This window comes from Pristiophorus japonicus, chromosome 7 (genome assembly GCF_044704955.1).
Source record: "Pristiophorus japonicus isolate sPriJap1 chromosome 7, sPriJap1.hap1, whole genome shotgun sequence".
NCBI lineage: Eukaryota > Metazoa > Chordata > Chondrichthyes > Pristiophoridae > Pristiophorus > Pristiophorus japonicus.
In genome coordinates this window covers 129,178,080-129,199,657 of record NC_091983.1, presented here as the reverse complement: position 1 = coordinate 129,199,657, position 21,578 = coordinate 129,178,080, and the positions used below count along the sequence as shown (strand labels likewise).

Sequence of the window (21,578 nt, the reverse complement as noted above, 5' to 3'; positions counted from 1 at the left end):
TGGGTTGTGAGACATACAGTACTAACTTTCCAGGGGTGGGGCTATTTTCTAGATATCAAGTATTCTTTTGTTCGCAATTTATCGTCAAGCAGAAAATGGCCTTGGCATTAAGGTTTTTTTCTATTTTATTACCACCCTTCGTGGAGTATTACAAAGATACTCAACACAAGTCTGTTTTGGAGAAAAGAATCGTTAATTATAAAGTACTCGATCGAGGGAGAAACAGCTTCTACACGAGTTCAGTAATGGTGACCCAAACCAGCTGTTCTCTCCGAACAATCTTGGGTTACTGTTTTTATACAGTCAAAATACATACAAAATCATGAAGTTACACGTGGAGGCTTTCCATTTGTTGTTTCCCTGTCGCGTTACAAACTTTTTGCCTACCTACTATAATTAATTGGTTAATACAATTATATTGACAGCAAACTTCGTTACCTCATGGCAGACCGCATTGCGGCACTGGAGCTGCGCATGGATTCACTCTGGAGCATCTGCGATGCTGACGATGTCGTGAATACCATGGTTAGCGAGTTGATCACACTGCAGATAAAGGTTACACAGGCAGATAGGGAATGGGTGACCCATCAAGAAGAGCAGTGGAAGGAAGGTAGCACAGGGGTCCCCTGTGGGCATCTCCCTCCAAAACAGATACACCACCTTGGGTACTGTTGGGGGAGATGGCTCATCAGAGGAAGGCAGCAGCAGCCAAATCCATGGCACCAGGGGTGGCTCTGCTGCACAGGAGGGCAGGAAAAAGAGTGGGAGAGTTATAGTGATAGGGGATGCTATTGTAAGGGGAATAGATAGGTGTTTCTGCGGCCGCAAACAAGACTCCAGGATGTTATGTTGCCTCCCTGGTGCAAGGGTCAAGGATGTCTCGGAGCGGCTGCAGCGCATTCTGGAGGGGGAGGGTGAACAGCCAGCTGTCGTGGTACATATAGGTACCAACGATATAGGTAAAAAAACGGGATGCGGTCCTACAAGCTGAATTTAGGGAGCTAGGAGTTCAATTAAAAAGTAGGACCTCAAAGGTAGTAATCTCAGGATTGCTACCAGTGTCATGTGCTAGTCAGAGTAGGAATTGCAGGATAGCTCAGCTAAATACGTGGCTTGAGGAATGGTGCAAGGGGGAGGGATTCAAATTCCTGGGATATTGGAACTGGTTCTGGGGGAGGTGGGACCAGTACAAACCGGATGGTCTGCACCTGGGCAGGACCAGAACCGATGTCCTCAGGGGAGTGTTTGCTAGTGCTGTTGGGGAGGGTTTAAACTAACAAGACAGGGAGATGGGAATCTACACAGTGAGGCAGAGGGAAGTAAAAAGGGGGCAGAAGCAAAAGGTGGAAAGGAGAAAAGCAAGAGTGGAGGGCGGAGAAATCAAGGGCAAAAATCAAAAAGGGCCACATTACAACATAATTCTAAAAGGACAAAGAGTGTTAAAAATCAAGCCTGAAGGCTCTGAGTCTCCATGCGAGGAGCATTCGTAATAAGGTGGATGAATTGACTGCGCAGATAGCTGTTAACTGGTATGATGTAATTGGGATTACAGCGACATGGCTCCAGAGTAACCAAGGCTGGGAACTCAACATCCAGGGGTATTCAATATTCAGGAAGGACAGACAGGAAGGAAAAGGAGGTGGGGTAGCGTTACTGGTTAAAGAGGAGATTAACGCAATAGTAAGGAAGGACATTAACGTGGATGATGTGGAATCTATATGGATGGAGCTGCGAAACACCAAAGGGCAGAAAACATTTGTGGGAGCTGTGTACAGACCACCAAACAGTAGTAGGGAGGTTGGGTATGGCATCAAACAGGAAATTAGGGACGCGTGCAATTAGGGTATAGCAGTTATCATGGGTGACTTTAATCTGCATATTGATTCGGCTAACCAAACTGGTAGCAATACTGTGGAGGAGGATTTCCTGGAGTGTAGAAAGGATGGTTTTCTAGACCAATATGTCGAGGAACCAACTAGAGAGCAGGCCATCCTAGACTGGGTCTTGTGTAACGAGAGAGGATTAATTAGCAATCGGGTCGTGCGAGGCCCCTTGGGGCAGAGTGACCATAATATGGTAGAATTCTTCATTAAGATGGAGAGTGACACAGTTAATTCAGAGACCAGGGTCCTGAATTTAAAGGAAGGAAACTTCGACGGTATGAGACGTGAATTGGCTAGGATAGACTGGCAAATGATACTTAAAGAGTTGACGGTGGATAGGCAATGGCAGACATTTAAGTATCACATGGATGAACTACAACAATTGTACAACCTGTATGCGGTACGAATAAAAAAGGGAAGGTGATTCAACCGTGGCTAACAAGGGAAATTAGGGAAAGTGTTAAATCCAAGGAAGAGGCATATAAATTGGCCAGAAAAAGCAGCAAACCTGAGGACTGGGAGAAATTTAGAATTCAGCAGAGGAGGATTAAGGGTTTAATTAGGAGGGGGAAAATAGAGTATGAGAGTAAGCTTGCAGGGAACATAAAAACTTACTGCAAAAGCTTCTATAGATATGTGAAGAGAAAAAGATTAGTGAAGACAAATGTAGGTCCCTTGTCGTCAGAATCAGGTGAATTCATAATGGGGAACAAGGAAATGGCAGACCAATTGAACAAATATTTTGGTTCTGTCTTCACTAAGGAAGACACGAATAACCTCCTGAAAATACTAAGGGACCGAGGGTCTAGCGAGAAGGGGGAACTGAGGGAAATCCTTATTAGTCAGGAAATGGTGTCAGAGATATTGAAAGGACTGAAGGCCAATAAATCCCCAGGGCCTGATAGTCTGCATCCAAAAGTACTTAAGGAAGTGGCCCTAGAAATAGTGGATGCATTGGTGGTCATTTTCCAACATTCTATAGACTCTGGTTCAGTTCCTATGGATTGGAGGGAAGCAATATAACCACACTTTTTAAAAAAGGAGGGAGAGAGAAAACAGGGAATTATAGACTGGTTAGCCTGACATCAGTAGTGGGAAAAATGTTGGAATCAATTATTAAAGATGTAACAGCAGTGCATTTGGAAAGCAGTGACAGGATTGGTCCAAGTTAGCATGGATTTATGAAAGAGAAATCATGCTTGACAAATCTTCTAGAATTTTTTGAGGATGTAGCTAGTAGAGTGGATAAGGGAGAGCCAGTGGATGTGGTGTATTTGGACTTTCAAAAGGCTTTTGACAAGGTCCCACACAAGAGATTAGTGTGCAAAATTAAAGCACATGGTATTGGGGGTAATGTATTGACATGGATAGAGAACTGGTTGGCAGACAGGAAGCAAAGAGTGGGAATAAACAGGTCTTTTTCAGAATGGCAGGCAGTGACTAGTGGGGTTGCAGATGACACTAAGCTGAGTGGCAGTGCGAGCTGCGAAGAGGATGCTAGGAGGCTGCAGGGGGACTTGGACAGGTTAGGAGAGTGGGCAAATGCATGGCAGATGCAGTATAATGTAGATAAGTGTGAGGTTATCCACTTTGGTTGCAAACACAGGAAGGAAAATTATTATCTGAATGGTGACAGATTAGTAAAAGGGGAGGTACAACGAGACCTGGGTGTCATGGTACATCAGTCATTGAAAGTTGGCATGCAGGTACAGCGGGCAGTAAAGAAGGCAAATGGCATGCTGGCCTTCATAGCAAGGGGATTTGTGGATAGGAGCAGGGAGGTCTTACTACAGTTGAACAGGGCCTTGGTGAGGCCACACCATGAGTGTTGTGTGCAGTTTTGGTCTAATCTGAGGAAGGACATTCTTGCTATAGAGGAAGTGCAGCGAAGGTTCACCAGACTGATTCTCGGGATGGCAGGACTGACATATGAAGAAAGATTGGATCGACTAGGCTTATATTCACTGGAATTTAGAAGAATGAGAGAGGATCCCATAGAAACATATAAAATTTTGACAGGATTGGACAGGTTAGATGCAGGAAGAATGCTTCTGATGTTGGGAAAGTCCAGAACCAGGGGTCACAGTCTAAGGATAAGTGATAAGCCATTTAGGACCGAGATGAGGAGAAACTTCTTCACTCAGAGACTTGTGAACCTGTGTAATTCTCTACCACAGAAAGTTGTTGAGGCCAGTTCATTCGATATATTCAAAAGGGAGTTAGATGTGGCCCTTACAGCTAAAAGGATCAAGGGGTACAGAGAGAAAGCAGGAATGGGTACTGAAGTTGCATGATCAACCATGATCACATTGAATGGTGGTGCAGGCTCGAAGGGCCGAATGGCCTACTCCTGCACCTATTTTCTATGTTTCTATGTTATGTTTCTCCTCTGTGCACCATTTATCCGATAAGTTACGTGCCGCATCATTCTGAAATTCTGTGAACTCTTGTCCTCTTAGCCTAACTGCTTTCAACCCGTGATATGTGTTTCAATCGTCTTTTATTTCCCGTAATCACCCCATGTGACCTGGCCTTGGAGTGTATTTTTTTTCAACTATCTGGTTTATACTATTTTCGTTTCTATGTTTCTATGTTTCCATGTTAAAATGATATATCTTCCTGGGAATTTTTTTGACCTCAGTTCCAACCCCTTCTAATGACGCATTCAGCTGGGTTTTATAACATATTCTTTGTTCTTGCTCTGATAGCAGCAAAACATATTCTGTTCCTAGATTATGAGTTCAATAGTGCGTACAGCAGTTAGAGCTCAGCTATTCCACCAGGCACACATGTATGCCTTTTTCAGCCTTACTTGCCTAAGACTTTAACTTTACTAAATTAATTTTCCCCCTGACTAATTTGTTCTACTACACCACCTGTAAAGTCCTGTCCCCTCAGTACAGATTCACACGAGGCATGTAGTGAAGTCAAGGTCACTCTGGACCTGCACCTTTATTTCACAGCTCTGGAATTCTGCACTTGCCTGAGCCCTGTCCTTATATACCTGTCTCTTGCAAGTGCACCCCTGGTGGTAAGGTATGCTGGTGGTTACAGGTCATATCTTATTACAGTCATGTATAGCATGTTAGGATACAGTTATATATAATAATGTAAGATACATGACATCACCCTCCCCCAAGGTCTTATTGTCTTTATAGGTTCAGTCTCTCAGGTGGTCTATGCTCTCACGTGGAGCGTCTGAGTTGTGGTTCAGTTGTTTGCCTTGGTGTCTGTTTTTCTTTGGGTGTGGTTGCTGGTATCTCGCCTGGGCTGTCTGTTTCGATTGGTGTGATTGTTGTTGACTCGCCTGGGCTGTCTGTTGGGATTGCCCTTTCCTCAAGTTGTTCCCTCTCTCTGTCCACCAGGTGTGGTGTGAGTTCCACATTGTAGTCTGCCTCTGGTTCCACAGTGTTGTTGGTAAATCTGCTTTTGACTTGGTCTACATGCCTCCGGCAGGTTTTGCCATTGTCCATTTGTACTACCAGTAGCCTGTTTCCTTCCTTGCCCGTTACTGTCCCTGCAAGCCATTTGGGACCCCTGCCATAGTTTAGTACAAACACTTTGTCCCCTATCTCATTCCATCTCCCCCTCGAATTTCTGTCATGGTACTCAGTCAGCTTACGGCGCTTTGCCTCAATGATTTTGTGCATGTCTGGGAAGATTAATGAGAGCCTTGTTTTTAAAGTCCTTTTCATCAACAGTTGCACGGTGGGGGATCCCAGTCAATGAGTGCAGACGAGATCTGTATGCCAGCAGCAGTCGCGACAGGCGACCCTGCAGCGTGGGACCTTGGATTTTAAGCATGCCTTGTTTAATGATTTGCACTGCTCTCTCCGCCTGGCCGTTGGAGGCTGGCTTGAACGGTGCCGTCTTGACGTGATTTATGCCACAGTCAATTATAAAGTCTTGGAATTCTGCGCTGGTGAAGCACAGACCATTGTCACTGACCAATATGTCAGGGATTCCGTGCGTTGCAAACATGGTTGCGAGGCTCTCCACAGTGGTGGAGGTTGTGCTCGAGTTTAAAATGGTGCATTTGATCCACTTTGAAAATGCATCTACAACTACGAGGAACATTTTGCCCATGAATGGGCCCGCATAGTCTACGTGCACCTGCGACCAAGGTTTGGTAGGCCAGGGCCAGGGGCTCAGTGGAGCCTCCCTGGGGGCATTGCTGAGTTGGGCACAAATGGTGCACCTTCGGACGCAGAGCTCCAAGTCCACGTCAATACCAGGCCACCAGACGTGGGATCTGGCTATGGCCTTCATGAGAACGATCCCCAGGTGCTCGCGGTGGAGCTCCCGGACAAATGCCTCTCTGCCTCGCAGAGGCATGACTACTCGGCTGCCCTACATCAGGCAGTCTGCTTGTAGTTACAGCTCATGCATGCGCCTATGAAAGGGTTTTAATTCCTCGGGGCAGGCATCGCGAGCTTCCTACCAATCACCGGTTAGGACACATCTTTTTACTAAGGATAACGTGGGGTCGCTGGCCATCCAGGCTCTGATTTGGCGAGCCATCATGGGCGAACCTGTGGACTCAAAGGCATTGATTGCCATGACTATCTCACAGTCCTGTTCATCAGACCCTTCCGTGGTCGCCAGGGGTAGCCTGCTGAGCGCGTCGGCACAGTTGTCTGTGCCTGGTCTGTGCCTTGTGGTATAGTCATAGGACGCCAGCATGAGTGCCCACCGTTGAATTCGCGCCGAGGCATTGGCGTTTATTGCCTTGCTCTTGGCTAGGAGGGATGTGAGGGGCTTGTGGTCGGTTTCTAATGCGAACTTGGCCCCAAAAAGGTATTGGTGCATCTTTTTGACACCATACACGCACGCGAGCGCCTCCTTCTCTACCATTCCGTATCGCGCTCCGCCCGCGAAAGTGACCTGGAGGCATAAGCTATGGGGTGTAATTTGCCCGCACTATTGACATGTTGCAAAACGCACCCGACCCCATACGCTGATGCATCGCATGTGAGAACTAGCTTTTTACCTGGATCAAAGAAAGTCAAAACACTGTTGGAACACAGAAGGTTGCATGCCTTATTGAAGGCGCGTTCCTGGGCGTCCCCCCAAAATCAATCGCACCCCTTCCTGAGTAGCACGTGGAGAGGCTCCAGCAGTGTGCTTAAGTTCAGCATAAAGTTCCCAAAGTAATTGAGTAGCCCGAGAAAGGCACGCAGTTCTGAGACATTCCGGGGCCTGGGTGCCAGGCGAATTGCTTCTGTTTTGGACTCTGTTGGGCAGATTCCATCAGCGGCAATCCTTCTGCCCAAAGATTCAACCTCGGGTGCGAGAAACAGGCACTTGGATTTCTTGACTCGTAGGCCTACCCAATCCAACCGCTTTAGTACTTCCTTCAAATTACGGAGATGGGAGTCGGTGTCCCTGCCCGTGATAAGTATGTCGTCTTGAAATACAACCGTCCCCGGGATAGACTTGAGCAGACTCTCCATGTTGCGTTGGAATATGGCAGCTGCCGACCTGATGCCGAATGGGCATCGATTGTACATGAAAAGGCCTCGATGTGTGTTGATGGTGGTGAATAGCTTGGATTCCTCGGTCAATTCTTGCGTCATATACGCAGATGTGAGGTCTAGTTTTGAGAAAAGTTTACCTCCAGCCAATGTGGCAAATAAGTCCTCCACTCTGGGCAGCGGGTACTGGTCCTGTAGGGAGACTCTGTTTATGGTAGATTTGTAGTCCCCACAGATTCGTACGGATCCATCAGGCTTCATGACTGGGACGATGGGACTTGCCCAGTCGCTAAATTCCACAGGTGATGTAATGCCTGCTCGCAGAAGCCTGTCTAGTTCGTGTTCAATCTTTTCCCTCATCATATAGGGTACAGCTCTGACCTTGTGATGGACCGGTCTAGCATCCTGTGTGATGTAGATTTTGACTTTGGCCCCTTTGAAAGTGCCCACACCTGGCTGAAAGAGATATTCAAATCGCTTTATAACTGTTGAGCAGGAGGTCCGTTCCTCTAATGACATGGCATGGACATCATCCCATTTCCAGTTTAGTTTTGCCAGCCAGCTTCTCCCCAGCAGTGCTGGGGGGTCTCCAGGGACAATCCACAGGGGAAGTCGGTTCACTGTCCCTTTGTGTGTGACAGAGAGCATGGCGCTGCCGAGGACTGGTACGATATCTTTGGTATAGGTCCTTAGTTTGGTGTCGACCCTTGTGAGTTTTGGTCTGTCTCTTTTATGCGGCCACAGTTGTTCAAATTGTTGAGCACCCATGAGAGATTGACTCACTCCCGTATCCAGCTCCATGTTGACAGATATCCTGTTGAGTAGGACCCTCATCATTATAGGAGGCGTCCTGTTGTAGGAGCAGCGGCCATTGATCGTGTTGACCTGCTGTACACCGGTGTCCCGGGTACTGTCCCCACCATCTTCTGGTCCACTTTCCGACCCATCCGATTCGTATACCAGCTGAGCTGCCGTTTTTTTGCACATACGGGCCAAATGCCCTGTATATTCACAATTTCTGCAAACATCCTGCTGAAATCGACATCCCCTTGACGAGTGCCCACCCCACACCTCCAGCACGGACTGCTTGCAAAGAATGAGCTGCGTCTGGCTGATCTCTCTTGAGCTTCTCTCAGTTTGTAGTTGATTGCTCGCATTGTGGGTTGATGAGGTGTGAACGGCCGTTCCTGTGGTCCTTGATGGCTTCTGTTGCCATTGCTTGCTGTCAAGAGCCTGTTCTCCCGGTTTTGTCTGTGTGTTGGGGTAGCAGCTTGTCTAATGCTGTGAACTCCTTGTTTCATTATTTCGTTAGTTGTCATACCTGCATTGTAAATCAACCTTGTTTCTTCTTCCCCTACCAAGAATGTCTGTGCAACCAGTGCTGCTGCCTCTAAGGTCAGGTTCTTGGTCTCTATGAGCTTCCGGAATATGCCTGCATGGCCTATTCCTTCAATGAAAAAGTCTCTCAGCATTTCTCTCCTCAGTTCATCGGAGAACTCACATAAACTAGCCAATCTCCGAAGTTCCGCCACGAAGTCGGGTATGCTCTGGCCCACACAGCGTCTGTAATTGTAGAACCTGTGTCTGGCCATGTGTAGGCTGCTCGCTGGCTTCAGGTGGTCTCTTACCAGTGTGCTCAATTCTTCAAACGACTTGCTTGCTGGTTTCTCAGGTGCCAACAGATCCTTCATTAAAGCGTATGTTTTTGAACCACAGCTGGTCAAGAGATGGGCTCTTCTCTTGTCTGCCTTATCATCGCCGAACCAGTCTTTGGTTACAAAGCTTTGCTGGAGCTTTTCTATAAAGTCCTCCCAATTGTCTCCCGCATTGTACTTTTCATCTGATCCGTTGTTCGCCATTCTGTGGATTCTGTAATCCCGTAACTCGTCGCCACTGTAAAGTCCTGTCCCCTCAGTACAGTACAAAGTCACTCTGGAACTGCACCTTTATTTCACAGCTCTGTAATGCTGCACTTGCCTGAGCCCTGTCCTTATATACCTGTCTCTTGCAAGTGCACCCCTGGTGGTAAGGTATGTTGGTGGTTACAGGTCATATCTTATTACAGTCATGTATAGCATGTTAGGATACAGTTATATATAATAATGTAAGATACATGACACCACCCATGATTTAAAACAAGGGTTTATAATCGCAGCAAACACTGCTAGTGGACTAAAACCATAAATTGTATCAATTATTAAGGCAATCCAATAAGTTAAGTGCCAACTGCTTTCCAGCACTCTATATTTACACAGGAGTTAAGCCCAAGTTAACAAAAATATCAAGATGCCTTTACAAAATATTAAGACATCAATGATGCCATCCATATGGCTGACCCTTCACATGTCTGTTAAAGACACTTCCTCTGAGGTTCTGACAAATAGCCTCCACCCCATTAGCCTATATTTTCTCTATTCAGTTGCTGAAAGAACTGCTTTGTGTTTTTAATTTCAGATTTTCAATAGTTGTCGCTTTTTTTCTTTATTTCCCTCTTTGAAGTATGCTTAATTTCTTTTCTCAAAATAAGCAGTAAACCAACACAGTGGTAATGTAATAGGAATAGGAGTGTGGGGTTAATTGGATAAAATTCTGGTGCATGGAGGACAATGAAAAAGAAACTACAATGTAAATAAACTGATGTTCTTCAATCAAGTTTCTTCCACATATTGCAGGAGCCTGACAAAGTAGTGCTCAGGAGGTGAGGTAACTCCTCGAGCTTAGATGATACATCACATCCAAAATGGACCTAAAAGAAACAGGTTTTCTTTAGCAGACAAATCAAGACCCAGTACAATATTCAGCTCAAGTAGGAATTGGGGGTGGGGGCGGGGTGGCGGGGGGGGCGGCGCGGCAGTGTGGGTGGTCACTGTTGAGAAATCATCTCACAGGTTAGGGGGAAAGAGTACTGTAAGAAAATCATCACAGTATGGAGGGGTCACATATGAGGAGAGACTGGATCGACTGGGCCTTTATTCACTGGAGTTTCGAAGGATGAGAGGGGATCTCATCGAAACATATAAAATTCTGATGGGACTGGACAGGTTAGATGCAGGAAGAATGTTCCCGATGTTGGCGAAGTCCAGAACCAGGGAACACAGTCTAAGGATAAGGGGTAGGCCATTTAGGACTGAGATGAGGAGAAACTTCTTCACTCAGAGAGTTGTTAACCTGTGGAATTCCCTACTACAGAGAGTTGTTGATGCCAGTTCATTGGATATATTCAAGAGGGAGTTAGATATGGCCCTCACAGTTAAAGGGATCAAGGGGTATGGAGAGAAAGCAGGGAAGGGGTACTGAGGTGAATGATCAGCCATGATCTTATTGAATGGTGGTGCTGGCTCGAAGGGCTGAATGGCCTACTCCTGCACCTATTTTCTATGTTTCTATGTTTCACAACGGATGTACTATTAGAAAATCATTACACCTGTGGTGAAGGGGCACTGCTGGAAATGTATCCCAAAGGATGCGATTGTGGGATATCTGTTCAGTGGGGATGGAAAACTCACAGAATGGGTAATTTGGGGGTTGGGAAAAGCTTTCAATGAGAGGTGGGTCAGAGTGTTTCATTTTGTTATCGGGGAGGATGAGGGAATATATGCCCAGTGGATTTGCCATAATTAACCAGTAAGGTGCCTGGGGGTCTAAGACTGAAAGTCTGCAGCACCTCACCAATGGGGTAGGTAAAATGTGATACTTGTAGGCGTGTGAGGCAAAACGGAGGTACTGAAACAGGAAGGGACTAAGGGCTAGAAAGTCCATAATGCCCTGCAATAACTTTTGAAAAGTAGAAAAAGTAGGCCAAGCACTAATAATTCTCTCCTGCCGGGAAATTCAGCTTTAGTGCTCCAAGAGGGAAGAGGAGTGCTAAATCAAGTGCTAATAATTTGTCTTAGGGCGCTAAAGTCTGAGAGCAGGGCGGTAGCAGCAGAGCGCTGAGCAATGTGGAGCGCATTGCGAACAGCATCAGAGGCTGCTTCCTTCGCTTAAAGGGAAGGGCCAATGATGCTGCTCAACCGACTTGTGGGCAGTTCTGCATTGCAAGTCGACTTGTGCAACTGCCATTACAGCCCCAAACACTCTAACAAAGTGGAGGGCTTGGACATCTTGCAGCAATGAAACATCAAAAACTTTCAGCAGGCATCAGATTGTTGCAAATAATAAATATTGGCCTACCTGAAAACCATTCCCTTTCATTCGCACTCCCCAAGCAGCCTGTTCCTGCCATTGTTCATGCCCAGCGATACAGCAAGGTGCGGGAGGCCATTTCACATCTGGGGCACTTTATGATATCAAGATCTGCGAGGTGCTAGAGGCCCAGGCAGGAAGTGTTAGTGCCAATGCTAAACTGGCACTGAAGTTTACGTGCATCACTGAATTCACCGTGCCTGGTCGCTAACTCTTTAGCGCCCCATTAGCGCTCCCCCACCCCAGGCACTAATGGGAGGCTCTAAGTAGCCCAATTTCCCCCCCTAAACATTTATACTACCGAAAATTATTTACATTGTCATCATTGTTCTATTCATATACAAAACAGCCAGTAGTTAGAATATTTTGAGAGGGGCTAACGTTGATGCAGAGCCACCTAGCAATAAATGGGATAACCCAGTGACATATAGTTCCAAAGCTACAGTTAAACATGATTTGATGGGCAGCCATGAAACATTATCTCTGCTCTGTTGTAGCTAACCAGTCACATAACATGACATCACAACACCACCTACATGCACACTCTCAATGGAATAGCGACAATTTTAACATATGAAGCGATGATGGAATCAGGGCTTTCAGTGGCTCAATGTTGTAGCCAAAGTTGATTGACTCCCTAGGAATGCTAACAGTAAAAAGAATCATTTTATGAAAAGCATAGCCTTTGGTGTTTAGTCTCAGTTACCATTTTTTGCCCTTTGCCACAAGTCATGCCAATTTCTTTGTGAAATAGTTCAATTTTCTATTTTAAAAAGCTGAATAGTTTCAACTAATATCTGACTGGATAACCTATGTTCTGACAATGGTGTGTATAACTTGATGATGAAAATGGGATGATTTCTTCTCTTCCTCTGATGATTCAACAAACTAATCCAGAATGAGAGGTGATTTTATCGAAACATGTAAGATTATGAGGAGGCTTGACAAGGTGAATGCAGCGAGGATATTTCCACTGATAGTGGAGGCTAGAACTAGAGGGCATAATCTTAGAATAAGGGGCCGCCCATTTAAAACTGAGATGAGGAATTTCTTCTCTCAGAGGGTTGTAAATCTGTGGAATTCGCTGCCTCAGAGAGCTGTGGAAGCTGGGTCATTGAATACATTTAAGACAGAGATAGACAGTTTCTTAACCATTAAGGGAATAAGGGTTTATGGGAGTGGGCAGGGAAGTGGACCTGAGTCCATGATCGGATGAGCCATGATTGCATTAAATGGCGGAGCAGACTCGAGGGGCTGTATGGCCTACTCCTGCTCCTATTTCTTATGCTCTTTAGTAAGTAGCTTGGTTTGATCACCAGTTTGTGTGTGTTAATTGATCCCAGCTATAGTGGGGGTAGGATCACTGCAGTTGGCTTCAATGTCCCTGGTTTAAATAGGGCAAATTCAGCCACAGATCAGTGTCCTGATGGTTGTACACTGATCCCTCCTGGAAGGGAGCATGTGTAGATGTTGAGTAAGGACAGGATTAAGGTTGGCTGTGATGAACCCTGAGGAATATTGTCAAGGTTGACACATGAATAATGGTAGATTGGTTAAATACCAAAAGGAAATCTCTGTCTGTGGAACCAAAATCTCAGTGGAAACATACTCCAGCAAGGAACAAATGCATTCAGGAGAAGTTGGGAAGGGAGAAATATTGGCGGAGACAATCTTTTCAGACACATGCATTTTTAATAAAAGAGAATGGTACATGATCTGCTCAGCATTAGATTACATAGTTACTGCCATAAATATACATTATCAAGTGACTTTATCTAGTAATCTATAACTTGCCCCAGACTCATAATTGGGAGATGGAATTCAAATCCAAGTCTCAACTCTCATTCATATTCAAATATCTCTCAGGGGATGAACTTGCCAGTTTTAGTGAGGTCATCTGGGGAGTTGGGAAAGATTTTGTCCCAAGTTACTTAAGCAACTAAAAAGTGTGACCGAGACTGGGAGATGACTAGGAGCTTTTGTATCATTCACTCTCAACTGTGTAGATAAAACATATTGCATCAACTAACCTGGGGAGGTAGTGTGTTCCCAAATTAATACCTTGAGGACTGCAATAGCTTTTCTGTGATGTTTAGAAACATAGAAAATAGGTGCAGGAGCAGGCCATTCAGCCCTTCTAGCCTGCACCGCCATTCAATGAGTTCATGGCTGAACATGAAACTTCAGTACCCCCTTCCTGCTATAGAAACAACTCTAGTTGCAGCAACTCTAGTAATGACTGCATGAGGTAAGGTATTACACTTGAACTGTTGTGACCTTAGTCCATTTATTGCAGCTCCTGAATGAGGGTACAGTAAGGTGAGCTCCCTTTTATACTTGGTTACTTGCGGTGTGCAGGTGACCCATACGTCTCCACCAGTTGCACCCTCTGGTGGTACAGGCATATTGTATACAGTGTAAAGATACATTTATTGGTCTTATGTAACTGTACATTGAGTGTACAGGGTATATACAGACACAACATCACTCCCCACTAAGTCTTGTGCCACTGGCCTTTGCACTGGGTGCTCTGGCCCTCGACTTGAGTGCCCAAAGCCCTTACATTTTGTCTGTGCTTGGGAATGGCTCTTTCCCTGTGGACCCCCAATTCCTTATTGCCACAATATTGGTAAATGGTCAGCAGTGGATGGTTGGAGGTTGAAGTGGGGGTTTGAGTGGGTTCTGGGTGTGATCCATATGTCTATGGCTGCATACCCCCATTCCCCCCCCCCATACATAGACCATGTGTGTGGCTCAACAGTTGCATTTACATACATGTACAAAAAAATAGGATTGGTTACATGACTGTTTTGGTTTAGCAGTGGTGGAACAAAGTAAGGTACATACGTGGTATTGTAGTCTTGCCCGTGGGGTGTAGGTGCAGGTGGGTGAGGACGCTAGTTCCAGAGTGACCGGACTGTGTCCAGGTTGTCTGATGGCAGCGCTGCGCCCCCTGCGCCAGCTGGATGGGCTCGAATCACTCCCTTGGCTGGGTCTCAGGGCCTTTGCCGTTGCCTAGTGGTAGGCAGAGCCACAGGAATGTGTGGCCTCCCTGTCCTCCTTTGAGGGGTGCAGGGGCTCCCTGCTGCCCTTTAGCGGTAGTGGGAGCCTGGTCATCCCAGGTCCCATCAGGAGGGCTGGAGGGTGCTGGCCTCTTGCTCCCGGTGCTGGCCCTGGTGGCCAGAGGGGTAGGGCTGATCTGGGGCAGGGTGCCAGCAGTGGTGCCTGTGCCATCCACTGATCACTGGTCCTGCAGTGGGTAAGCTCCCACTGTGTGTGGTCACACTCCCTGGGGCATCACCTTGGTCCCGGAGGCGCAGGCTTCATGATTGAAGCACCCAGGTCCAGCGGGCTACCCAAACGTAAGATTGCCCTTGGTTTTGTCGGCGTGCATCTTGAACCTGGCATCACATTTTATTCCATCGTTTACATTCATGATACATTGGCTCCGATCGCTCTCAGGTATGAGTTTACATTTGTCAATCACATCTTTATGCTCAATTACAAATTTTCCCTGTATGTTACCAGCATTACATTTAGATACTTGTGTTCATCAATTACACCTTTTCCACATATCCTACCGGCATCGCTGTTCAACGGTACAGCTAAATACTTGCATTTGTTAATTACATGTCTCACATTAGTATCACCGGCATCGCTGTACAAAAAGTGGAACTGTCCCTTTAATTGTTCTGGGTTGCCGGTCGCCTTGCAATCTTTACCCCAACCCGGTTTGCTGCTCGGCATCACGTGTTGCTCCCTCAACACTACCCCTCGTGGTCTGGTCGCAGCCATCTTGATTTCAGGCACTTCGCCTCGTGGTGCGGGCGCCATCTTTTCACTCTCCTCGAAGTAGGCTGCGGTGATCCTTCTCTCCCCAGATTCTGCCACTGAAGCCAGGGAAATATCTTCTGTGTTGATCTGCTCCCTTCTGAGTCTTGCCATGACTCGGAAGGTGTGTTCTGTCTGTTTGGGTTGGATCATCTTGCCGTTGGGTAGTGCGGTCTGTGTCGTCGCTGCGCAGTCGAGCTGGATAGTAGGATCTCCAGGTGCTGCGATGGATCCAAATTTGGGGCCACCTAGGACGTCGATCGGTTGGGCCTGGAGGCTTTCCCAGCTCCAACAGATTTGGATTTGCTTCATCCAACTTCTTCCGAGCAGTGTTGGACCATCACCAGCAATTAACCCAATAGTAAGGAAGGACATTAGCTTGGATGATGTGGAATCTGTATGGGTGGAGTTACGGGATACCAAAGAGCTAGTGGGAGTTATGTACAGACCACCAAACAGTAGTAGTGAGGTTGGGGAAAGCATCAAACAAGAAATTAGAGATGCGTGCAATAAAGGTACAGCAGTTATCATGGGCGACTTTAATCTACATATTGACTGGGCTAATCAAACTGGTAGCAATGCGGTGGAGGAGAATTTCCTGGAGTGTATTAGGGATGGTTTTTTAGACCACTATGTCATGCAACCAACTAGGGAGCTGGCCATCCTAGACTGGGTGATTGTGTAATGAGAAAGGACAAATTAACAATCTTGTTGTGCGGGGCCCCTTGGGGAAGAGTGACCATAATATGGTAGAATTCTTTATTAAAATGGAGAGTGACACAGTTAATTCAGAGACTAGCATCCTGAACTTGGGAAAGTTAACTTCGATGGTATGAGACATGACTTGGCTAGAATAGACTGGAGAGTGATACTTAAAGGGTTGCCGGTGGATAGGCAATGGCAAACATTTAAAGATCACATGGATGAACTTCAACAATTGTACATCTCTGTCTGGAGTAAAAATAAAGCGGGGAAGGTGGCTCAACCGTGGCTAACAAGGGAAATTAAGGATAGTGTTAAATCCAAGGAAGAGGCATATAAATTGGCCAGAAAAAGCAGCAAACCTGAGGACTGGGAGAATTTTGTAATACAGCAGAGGAGGACAAAGGGTTTAATTAGGAGGGGGAAAATAGAGTACGAGAGGAAGCTTGCTGGGAACATAAAAACTGACTGCAAAAGCTTCTATAGATATGTGAAGAGAAAAAGATTAGTGAAAACAAACGTAGTTCCCTTGCAGTCAGATTCAGGTGAATTTATAATGGGGAACAAAGAAATGGCGGACCAGTTAAACAAATACTTTGGTTCTGTTTTCACGAAGGAAGACACAAATAACCTTCCGGAAATACTAGGGGACCGAGGGTCTAGTGAGAAGGAGGAACTGAAGGATATCCTTATAAAGCGGGAAATTGTGTTAGGGAAATTGATGGGATTAAAGGCCGATTAATCCCCGGGGCCTGATAGTCTGCATCCCAGAGTACTTAAGGAAGTGGCCCTAGAAATAGTGGATGTATTGGTGATCATTTACCAACAGTCTATCGACTCTGGATCAGTTCCTATGGATTGGAAGGTAGCTAATGTAACACCACTGTTTAAAAAAGGAGGGAGAGAGAAAACGGGTAATTATAGACTGGTTAGACTGACATCAATAGTGGGAAAAATGTTGGAATCAATTACTAAAGATGAAATAGCAGCACATTTGGAAAGCAGTGACAGGATCGGTCCAAGTCAGCATGGATTTATGAAAGGGAAATCATGCTTGACGAATCTTCTGGAATTTTTTGAGGATGTAACTAGCAGAGTGGACAAGGGAGAACCAGTGGATGTGGTGTATTTGGACTTTCAAAAGGCTTTTGACAAGGTCCCGCACAAGAGATTGTTATGCAAAATTAAAGCACATGGTATTGGGGGTAATGTATTGACATGGATAGAGAACTGGTTGGCAGACAGAAATCAGAGAGTCGGGATAAATGGGTCCTTTTCAGAATGGCAGGCAGTGACTAGTGGAGTACAGCAGGGCTCAATGCTGGGACCCCAGCTCTTTACAATATACATTAATGATTTAGATGAAGGAAGTGAGTGTAATATCTCCAAGTTTGCAGACGATACTAAGCTGGGTGGCGGTGTGAGCTGTGAGGAGGATGCTAAGAGGCTGCAGGGTGACTTGGACAGGTTAGGTGAGTAGGCAAATGCATGGCAGATGCAGTATAATGTGGATAAATGTGAGGTTATCCACTTTGGTGGCAAAAACACAAAGGCAGAATATTATCTGAATGGCTGCAGATTAGGAAAGGTGGGGTGCAATGAGATCTGGGTGTCATGGTTTATCAGTCATTGAAAGTTGGCATGCAGGTACAGCAGGCAATGAAGAAGGCAAATGGTATGTTGGCCTTCATAGCTAGGGGATTTGTGTATAGGAGCGGGGAGGTCTTACTGCAGTTGTACAGGGCCTTGGTGAGGCCTCATCTAGAATATTGTGTTCAGTTTTGGTCTTCTAATCTGAGGAAGGACGTTCTTGCTATTGAGGGAGTGCAGCGAAGGTTCACCAGACTGATTCCCGGGATGGCGGGACTGACATATGAGGAGAGACTGGATCAACTGGGCCTTTATGCACTGGAGTGTAGAAGGATGAGATGGGATCTCATAGAAACTTACAAGATTCTGACGGGACTGGACAGGTTAGATGCGGGAAGAATCTTCCTGATGATAGGGAAGTCCAGAACCAGGGGACACAGTCTTAGGATAAGGGGTAAGCCATTTAGGTCTGAGATGAAGAGAAACTTCTTCACTCAGTGAGTTGTTAACCTATGGAATTCCCTACCGCAGAGAGTTGTTGATGCCAGTTCATTGGATATATTCAAGAGGGAGTTAGATATGGCCCTTGTGGCTAAAGGAATCAAGGGGTATAGAGAGAAAGCAGGAAAGGGGTACTGAGGGAATGATCAGCCATGATCTTATTGAATGATTGTGCCGGCTTGAAGGGCTGAATGGCCTACTGCTGCACCTATTTTCAATGTTTCTATGTTTCTATGATCCAAAAAGGTAGGTTGTGCATCGCGTCGCCGTAGGACACCTGTACATCCACGCTGCCACGCTGGAATGGTGTCATTTGTGTAACTGAGCAGCTTCACCTGGATTGGTAGCATTTTTGGTTGTTCAATAGGGTCGTCCCAGAGTTTCTCGAAGGCCGCCTGGTTCATCAGCGATTGGCTCGCCCCTGTGTCGACCTCCATCGAGACTGGAACACTGTTGATTTCAACTTCTATCTTCAATGGGGCACTCTCGGTGGAGCAGGAAACACTCCGTACACCTCTTCCTGGGGCTGAGCTGCCACCTGGATTTCTTCGTCTTCACAGTGCTGGAGCCCGGATGACCGGCCAACTCTTCAGCGACTCGGTGAGTAAAATTTATTTTACACATTCGCTGAAGATGGCCTTTAGTGTTACAGCCCTTGCAAGTATAGTCTCTGTATCTGCATTGGTGGGCTCTGTGATTTCCTTCATGGGGCTGGCCGCTTGGCCCCCTGCGACAGGCTCAGGATTGCGGGGCTCGGGGTCACAGTCTTGCCTCTGAAAGGCGCCATTCAGTTCACTGTACTTGCCATATTGGAGTCCTGTGGAGTCCTTCTGTAATCGCAGGCCGAAGCCATGAACGCTTGGCTCACGCTAATTGCTTTCTGCAGGGTGACGGTGGTGTCCGCAGAGAGCAGCCTGCGGACAAGGCCTTCGTGGCCGATTCCAATAACAAAGATGTCCCTCAGTGCGTCGGTGAGGTGATCGCCAAAATCACATGGTGCAGCCAATCGCCTCAGGTCGGCAGCGTATTTTGCGATTTCTTGGCCTTCGGTCTGCTGGTGTGTGTAGAACCAGTGTCTGGCTGTTAGGATGCTCTCTTTTGGCTTAAGCTGTTCCTGTATCAGGGTTACGAGCTCTGTGAATGTTTTTGTTGTCGTCTTCTCTGGGGCTAGCAAGTCCCTGACAAGGCCATGGACGGTGGGCTCACAACTGCTGAGCAGGATGGCTTGGCGCTTATCAGCCAGCGAGGTCGGTGTGTCTCCAGCCAGGTCGTTCGCGATGAAGTAGTGTTCTAGCCTTTCCACAAAGGCATCCCAATCTTCTCCATCAGCTAATTGTTGAAAGTTGCTTAGGTTAACCACTTTTCGTACGGAATTCGTATTCACGTCACCAATTGTGGTGTTTGCAGGCACTCTAGTAATGACTCCACGAGGTAAGGTATTGCACTTGAACTGTTGTGACCTTAGTCCATTTATTGCAGCTCCTGAATGAGGTTACAGTAAGGTGGGCTCCCTTTTATACCGCAGGTGACCTCTAGGTCTCCACCTGTTGCACTCTCTGGTGGTACAGGCATATTGTATACAGTGTAAAGATACATTCATTGGTCTTATGTAACTGTACATTGAGTGTACAGGTATATACATACACAACAATTTCTGCATCAATTTGTTTTAATCCATAAGATTGTTCAGTTTACTTTATGAAGTCTGTAAATGCTATGAATAAAGAAACATTCTCTAAATTAATCTTTTAAAATTATTTAAATTATTTTTCAGAGATGATAAGACGAAATATCCTTTCAGTATTCCAGGGGGTAGTTTTTAAGAAATATTGTAAATTGTGGTTCTCCATGAACCTGTCTTATAAGGATAGCTGTAGGAAATTGACAGAGGGAGTTTTCTCAGAGGTGCTTCGCCAGAAGATCAGCGGAAACCCTGGATATCCCGCGTGAAGGAGGTTTCTACTAAATTGGCCAATTGGGAGAATCCATGAAGAAATTTTCGGCATGAATATTTTTAGTAGTTACCTGATAGTGTAAATCTATTGCTGTATCCATACTTAGTCATTTCAAAGGCTGTATTTCTCAAATTCCCTTTTCACAGGTCTTCAAATCTCCATCCTACAACTTGGGAAAGATTCTGTTGCCCACATCCTGTCCCTCACTAGATCCCATTTGCCCATCACACCAAAACTTGTCAAGCTACCCTGATTCCCTATCCTACTGCACATCTATTTCAAAACCCTTGTCTTCATCTGCAATCCTTCTACTGCCCCCATGACCCCTTACAGCTTATATCTCATGCCAAGCCCTTGGGTCCTCCAACTCTGGCTTCATATGAACCCCTTACCCTCTCTTAATTCATCTTCGGTAGCACATTTTTCAGTATGTACACATAAAGAAAGCTGCCTATGTAAATTTTTTATGCTATAATTACACCCTCCCACCAGTGCTGGTGCTGCAATAATGCGTATTTACTAATAATTGCATACTTTTATCTCATTCTGGAATTATACAATGATAATTCTTACCCTTTGTCCTTTCTTCAGGCTTCCTGATACTCTTGTAAGGCTAGATCTGAAAGGAAATAACATTAAGGACATTTGCAAAGAGACAGTTGAAAATTTGAAGCGGCTGCAAGTTCTGAATTTGCGTAACAACAGGTTAATGTGTTTGGATATTTTCCTCGCATCAGACGTCTCTACCTGGATGGCAACTCCTGGAACTGTACATGTGACCTCTTGAAAATCAGAGTATTATTGACTACAAGACAACTGGAAATCAAAAGTGGCTACTGTGCAATCCCAGCCTCCTATCAAGATGAGACCTGGCTATCTTCCACCAAGGTTCTGAACAGCTGTGGATATTATACTAGGCATGGTGTAAAAGGAAAAGCATTTTTTGAAAATGGTGCAAAGATAGCACAGAATGATGATAGCTCAAATTGACTGACAATGGAGATTAAATGATGCAGATTAAAAATCAATGACTAATATGCTAATTACTTTAACAATCTGATTGATTACCTATGTCATATTACATATACAATGTTCTATTGGAACTTGAATTTTATGTTTGCTATTTCTTTGTGTCTTCTCACTGTTTGTTAAATCTTACACAACTATTAGAATAGATAAACATGATTTTAAGTGTCTTCCCTGAACAATTTCTCTGTTGACCTACACAATTCAAACAGATTTTTGGATGATTTACTTTTGTCACTACATGAATTAGTCAGATTTGCATGAGCATTGGCCCAATTCCACTAAGCAGAATGCTTTGAATAATCAAAATGATTAATTTGGTATAGCTTTTGTAATGGGATAATGCTTTGTCTATTTATTTTAAACAAAATCTGATGCCCCAGGCAGATCATTTTCTTTCATAAAGTGATCTTAACTAAAATGCATATTCA

General features: G+C 45.5%; 1 pseudogene; it reads left to right on the top strand.

The window, feature by feature from the left end:
• The window catches only part of LOC139266631 (nephrocan-like), a 31,345-nt pseudogene extending 10,234 nt beyond the window's left edge, over positions 1–21,111 (top strand).
• The last annotated feature ends 467 nt before the right edge of the window (positions 21,112–21,578 follow it).